Raw genomic sequence first — 7,791 nt, 5'->3', positions numbered from 1 at the left:
CCCTTTTTTCTTCTCTCTTTTTTTTCTTTTCTGTCTTTTTCTTCTTATTTTATTTTATCTTAATTATACAAGAGGTGCTGCAGGGAATGCCTCACATTTGCTGGGTTTCCTCATCCTCCATTTCCTCGTTTCTGTGTGAATTGATTTTGGCCACCTACACTATCCACTTTCCCCCACATCGTGCTATTCTCCATCATCTACAGTCTCTCCTACATTCCACCTCCCTTTCTTTGGTACCCAAATTGTCTAACTTTTAATTTCTGATACCTTTGTTTTGTTTTCTGTCTTTTATCCACTCTTGATACTATTGTCTTTCTTTTCTCTTTCCCTCTCTCATGAAAACACTGGCTTTTTAATTCAAACTATATTCCTCTCCATATTCAGTTGATTATGTCATTATAGGTACTTTACTTACTGCTATAACTCTACACAATGTACATGAATCTAATATCCATTCTCCCAGATCTCATATTGTTGTTCTGTTAACATTTATTACCAATACTACTTTACACATTTTCCTTTCTCACACAATTGTCTTTCCCTGGCCCTAATATTTTCCTTCAAAGTGAACGCAGCCAGCAACAAGAAATTAGAATAAGAAGAACAAAGTGACAAAGAGAAGATATAACACTTATGCAAGAACAAGAGCTAATTAATCCCCAAGACAAGACAAAGAAGCTAAGGAACTGATTAAACGCATCAAGATAAAATGATGGCCAGACAGCAACAAAAAAACTACAAACCAAACCAGTAATCAGGAAAAGATGGCTGAATCCAATGAAAAAACTAAAAACCAGGAAGGGGAGCAGAACATCGGACAAGTAATTAAAGATCTCAGAACATATATTAGAGACCAACTTAATGAAGTAAAGGAAGAGTTTAACAATATGAAGGAAACACTTGGAGAAGAAATTGCAGACATACGCAAAAAGATAACAGATATGATGGGAATGAACACCACAGTTCAAGAAATCAAAAATATACTCCCAGCAAATAGCAGCAGATTAGAAGAGGAAGAGGAGAGAATTGGCAATGTGGAAGACAGTATATTGGAAATCAAACAGATAGTAGAATTGATCAATAAAAAGATAGAAAAAAATCCAGCTACTACTTAGGGACCTGAATGACAATGCAAAATGCACAAACTTATGTATTATAGGCATTCCAGAAGGAGAAGAGAAGGGAAAGGGTTCAGAAGGGGTGTTACAGGAAATAATGGTTGAAAACATCCCAAATCTACTGAGAGAGAAAGATGTACATATCCAACAAGTACAACACACCCCAAATATCATAAACCCCAACAGGCCGACTACAAGACATATGCTTGTCAAATTATCCAATGCTTAAGACAAAGAGAAAATTCTAAGAGCCACAAGAGAAAATAAAAACATCATATACAAGGGAGGCTCCATAAGATTAAATGCTGATTTCTCATCTGAAACCATGGAGGCAAGAAGGCAGTGGTATGATATAGTCAATGTACTAAATGAAAAAAAATTCCAACCAAGAATACTCTATCCAGCTAAAGTAGCATTCAAAAATTATGGACTGTTCAAAATATTCACAGATAAACAGAAAGTGAAAAAGTATGCCAAAAAGATACCTCCCCTTCAAGAAATACTAAAGGGAGTTCTGCAGGAAGAAAGGTAAAAACAGGACAGGCAGAGTTGGAGGAGAGTGTAAGAGCAACAAAAAAGACAAAAAGAGAAGAAAAAACAAACAAAATATGACAAACACAAGTCAAATCAAAATATGGCTAACATGAATAATTCCTTGAAAATAATAACACTGAATGTCAATGGATTAAACTCACCTATCAAAAGATTCAGACTGGGACATTGGATAAGGAACTATGACCCATTTATATGCTGTCTACAAGAAACACATCTTAGAACCAGAGATTCATGGAGGCTGAAAGTGAATGGTTGGAAAACAGTCTTACAAACAATAACCAAAAAAAGGCAGGAGTAGCTATATTAATATCAGACAAAATAGACTTTAAATGTGAAACAATTGTGAGAAACAAAGAAGGATACTACATATTAGTGAAAGGGACAATCTCGCAAGAAGAATGAACAATCATAAATGTTTATGCTCTTAACAAGGGCGCCTCCAAATACATGAGGCAAACACTGGAAAAACTAAGTGAAAGAATAGATGCCTCTACAATTATAGTGGGAGATTTTAATAAACCACTATCAACTTTGGACAGAACATCTCAAAAGAGAATCACTAAAGAAACAAAATATTTGAACAATATATTAGAGGAGATGTATCTAATAGATATATACAGATCATTACACCCAAATACAGCAGAATATACATTTTTCTCAAGTGCACATAGATCATTCTCCAAGATAGACCATATGCTAGACCACAAAGAAAGGCTTAATGAATTCAGAAAGATCGAAATCATGCAAAAATAATATTTCTGACCACAGTGGGGTGAAGATGGAAATCTGCAAGGGCCAGAGGCCCAGATTTCACACCAAGATATTGAAATTAAACAGCACATTCTTAGAAAACAGTGGGTCAAAGAGGAATCCTCAAAAGAAATCAATAACTACCTTGAAACAAATTATAATGATAATACAACATACCAAAACTTATGGGATGCAGCAAAAGCAGTACTGAAAGGGAAATTTATAGCAATAAATTCATACATCAAAAAAGAAGAAAGAGCAAAAATTGAAGAACTAACTGCACATTTGGAAGAATTAGTAAAAAAAACAACAAAGTAATCCCACAGGAAGAAGAAAGAAATAACAAAGATAAGAGCAGAACTAAATGAAATAGAAAATAAGAAAGCACTTGAAAAGATAAACAAGACCAAGAGCTGGTTTTTTGAGAAGATCAATAAGATTGACAAACCCTTAGCAAGACTAACAAAGAAAAAAAAGAGAGAAGATGCACATACACAGAATAAGAAATGAGAAAGGAGATATCACCACTGACCCCATAGAAATAAAAACCATCATAAGAGGATACTTTGAAAAACCATATTCCAACAAAAATGACAATTCAGAAGAAATGGACAGATTCCTAGAAACACGTAAGCAGCCTATATAGATGAAAGAAGAAATTGATGATCTCAACAAACCAATTAAAAATAAAGAGATAGAATTAGTCATTAAAAACCTCCCAACTAAGAGCCCAGGGCCAGATGGCTTCACAGGTGAATTCTACAAAACATTCCGGAAAGAACTAACACCAGTCCTACTAAATCTCTTCCAAAAAATTGAAACAGAAGGAACATTACCGAACTCATACTATGATGCCAACATTACCCTAGTATCAAAGCCAAAGAAAGACACCACAAGAAAGGAAAATTACAGACCAATTTCTCTAATGAACATAGATGCAAAAATATTTAACAAAATAGTTGCTAATAGTATTCAACAACACATGAAACAAATTATACACCACGACCAAGTAGGATTCATTCCAGGTATGCAAGGATGTTTCAACATGAGAAAATCAATCAATGTAATACACCACATATACAGATTAAAGGAAAAAAATCACATGATTATAGCTATAGATGTAGAAAAAAGCATTTGACAAAATACAGCACCCTTTCTTGATACAAACACTCCAAAAGATTAGAATACAAGGAAATTTTTTGAACATGATAAAGAGTATATATGAAAAACCCACAGCCAACACCCTTTACAATGGTGAAATCCTAAAATCCTTCCCTCTAGGATCAGGAACAAGACAAGGATGGCCACTCTCTCCCCTTCTATTTAACATTGTCTTGGAAGTACTTCCTTGAGCACTGAGGCAAGAATTAGATATAAAAGGCATTCAAATTGGAAAGGAAGAAGTAAGAATTTCATTATTTGCAGATGACATGATTCTATACATAGAAAACCCTGAGAGGTCTACAACAAAGTTTCTAGAACTCATAAATGAGTTTAGTAAAGTCTCAGGTTATAAGATCAATGTGCAAAATTCAGTAGCATTTCTGTACACCAATAATGAGCAAGCTCAGGAGGAAATCAAGAAACAAATAACATTTATACAATAGTAAATAAAAAATCAAATAATAAGGAATAAATTTAACTAAAGAGGTAAAGAACTTATACACAGAGTACTACACAAGACTGTTCAAGGAAATCAAAGAAGACCTAAATAAAGGGAAGAATATTCCCTGTTCATGGATAGGAAGACTAAATATTATTAAGATGTCTATCCTACCAAAACTGATCTACACATTCAATGCAATCCCAATAAAAATCAACACAGCCTTCTTTAAGGAACTAGAAAAACTAACTATGAAATTTATTTGGAAAGGAAAGAGGCCCCAAATAGGCAAGGACATATTGAAAAAGAAAAATGAAATTGGAGGAATCACACTACCTGACTTCAAAATATACTACAAAGCTACAGTAGTGAAAACAGCATGTTATTGGCATAAGGAGAGACACACGGACCAATGGAATTGAAATGAAAGCTCTGATATAGAACCGCCTATATATAGCCATATAATATTCGATAAAGCCACCAAACCCTCTCAACTGGGAGAGAATGGCCTCTTCAACAGTTGCCTGGACAACTGGATATCCATATGTAAAAGAATGAAAGAGGATTACCATCTCACACCTTATACAAAGATCAACTCGAGATGGATCAAAGACCTAAATATAAGAGCCAAAAGTATAAAGACTTTGGAAAGCAGTGTAGGGAAGCATCTACAAGACCTTGTAATACGAAATGGCTTTATGAACTTCACACCAAATGCACAAGCAGCAAAAGAACAAATAGATAAATGTGACTTTCCTCAAAATTAAAGCCTTCTGCACTTCAAAGGAGTTTGTCAAGAAATTAAAAAGGGAGCCTACACAATGGGAGAAAATATTTGGTAACCATATATCAGATAAGAGATTTATAACTTACATATATAAAGAACTCCTATATCTTGAAAATAAAAAGATAACCCATTTAAAAGAAGAAATACAAGTGGTTAAAAAGCACATCAAAAAATGCTCCAAATCTCTAGCTATCAGGAAAATGTAAATCAAAACTTCAATGAGATACCATCTTACTCCCATAAGATTGGCAGCTATGAAAAAAACAGAAGAATACAAATGCTGGACATGATGTGGAGAAATGGGAACACTCATCCACTGCTGGTGGGAATGCAGAAGGATTCAACCACTCTGGAGGACAGTTTGGCAGTTTCTCAAAAAACTAACCATAGATTTGCCATATGACCCAGCAATTCCACTGCTGGGTATGTACCCAGCGGAACTGAAAACAAGGACACAAAACGATATATGCACACCAATGTTCTTAGCAGCATTGTTCACTATTGCCAAAAGTTGGAATCAACCCGAATGCCCATCAACAGATGAATGGATAAAAAAATGTGGTATATACATACAATGGAATACTACTCGGCTTTAAGAACAAATACACTACAAAACTCACGTGATAACATGGATGAATCTTGAGAACCTTATGTTGAGTGAAGCAACCCAGGCATTGAAGGACAAATACTACATGACCTCAATGATATGAAATAAATAAACCAAGCTGCCTCAGAAAGCTAGAGACTGGATGATAGGCTTACAGGAAATGGGGGGTAGGGGAAGGATGTAAGCTGACATCTACATGGGTGAAATCTATGATAAGCTGGAGGTAAGTGTGTGTACAAGGAAGGGATAAAATGGGGGCATAGGATTACCTTTGGGTGGGGCTTTGTGGGCTTGAAGGTGGCTAGGGGTGGGTGGATGGGTAATATTGCTCATGAAATTGGGGGGAGGTTGGGGCAACATACGAACATAGGAGATTGTCAGATGTTCATTGAGAGTATAATGCTGAGAAAACCTTTTCAAAATATAATTATGAAAGTTACCTGTTTAAGATACTTAAAGGGGATAATCTGATGTAGGATAGACTCCTAGGGAACGTGTGAATGCTCATTTTGCCAGAGTGGGTTATATCATTGGGCAGAGACCCATATAATGAGAGTGAAGGTATACCCACATCCTGGGGAGGACTGATGCCATCAAATAGAGGGAACTGTATCTCTCAAGAGAAATGGTGGCTACCAGGGCATTAGGGCAGTTAAGCATGTCAAGCTCTCAACACTGTTGCAAGTATCTCTGAACATGGCTCTTCAAGAAATGAAGATTGACTGTCACTGTGGGCCCTAATGGGAGGGGAAAATAGGTACTGAATAGATGGAACAAACATAAATGTGAGGGCAATAGAAGTGTTTCACAAGAGTATGCAAGGATGGATATAAAACATGTAATATTACACCAAAAATATATAGGGGTCGATAGACTAATAATGTAAATCATAATATAAAACATAGGATAACTAAAAATTTAGAAACTTGTGTAGCTTAAAGTATAAACCACAATGTAAACACAAATGTTACCTTGTTTAAAATTTATTGTCTCAATATCTGTACATCAGTTTCAGTAAATATAGTATGAATATTTTAAAAGATTATTGCTGTGGAAGGGAAAAGGTTTTATATTGGATATATGGGAGTACTGTATTGTATCTATGAATTACTGTGATCTAAAACTCTTGTGAAGATAAGCTTAATAATTAGAAAAAAGTAAAAGATAGGATGTAAAATTTCTCCAGATTAATATGTATTCTATATCTAACCCTTAAACTCATTGCTATATTCCATTTTACTATTAAGGGAACCTGGCATTATATTGGGCTTCACTTTTCAGGAAGTTTTGGATCACAGAGTGGTTCAATAATGGCAGTGGAGGTATACTGGTGTGGATGTTATTGACAGGGGACATATGGTTGACAGGGAGTTATAGAGGGCATGTGTCCGGGGTGCATGGAAATGTTTGGATATATTCATAGTGGAAATAATTAAAATCAACAGCTGGGGGGGGTGCTGGGTTCCTGGCCAGAGGGGCTCTGTTGCAGTCCCTAGGGGAGCAGAGGCAGTCCCCCGAGTGTGACAGCAAGGAATGAGGATCCAACAGTGAGCCCCTGATACTAATGACTATGCTTGTGAGCCTGTGTACCTGAAATAAGAACAAGGCCTAGAGCAGCAGTGTGCCTAAGAGTTCCCTCCTGAGAGCCTCCGTGTTGCTCAAATGTGGCCAGTCTCAAAGCCAAACTCAGCATGTAAATGCACTGCCTTTTATGGTCATGGCAGATGGAGTTTAGTCATGGCAGATCGAGTTCAGTGCCATGTCAGTTGGCCCTTCTTTGAAGTTGGTGTTTCTGCATGATGGAGCTGGACTCAGATATGATCTCTCTCACAAGCCCCTCCTGTTACTTTACCAGAATTGTAGTTGGTGCTGGGGTTTAAGATATATCTAGGGGATCTGGATCTCTGGACTGACCATATGATAGCCAGGCCCTGGGCCTCAACAGACTTCAGCTACTACACTCTGGTTTATTGGACTTACCCCACTCAGCTAACATAGAGTTGAAGAATGTCAACCACCACACCATGGAACCAAGAGTGCCTACAAATGAAAGCAGGAGGATTGCATTCAGCATCCATGTGAAATCTAAGCCCCCTCCTGACATAGATGTGGAATGAACACAACTAATCCAAGGTCCACAGGATGGAGGAATAGAGTAAGGATTAGAGTGGACTTACTGATATTCTACTCATGAAGTATTGTGGTTAGTAATCGAAGAAAATGTGGCATTGGTGTGGAAAAAGTGGCATGGTGTCTACTTGGTGCGGGGAATGGGAGGAAGAGATGAGATGTGGAGGCATTTTCGGAACTTGGAGTTGTCCTGGGTGGTGCTGCAGCGACAATTACCAGACATTGTAGATCCTCCCATGGC

This window comes from Dasypus novemcinctus, chromosome 28, assembly GCF_030445035.2.
Source record: "Dasypus novemcinctus isolate mDasNov1 chromosome 28, mDasNov1.1.hap2, whole genome shotgun sequence".
Lineage (NCBI taxonomy): Eukaryota > Metazoa > Chordata > Mammalia > Cingulata > Dasypodidae > Dasypus > Dasypus novemcinctus.
This window is presented reverse-complemented; position numbering follows the sequence as displayed.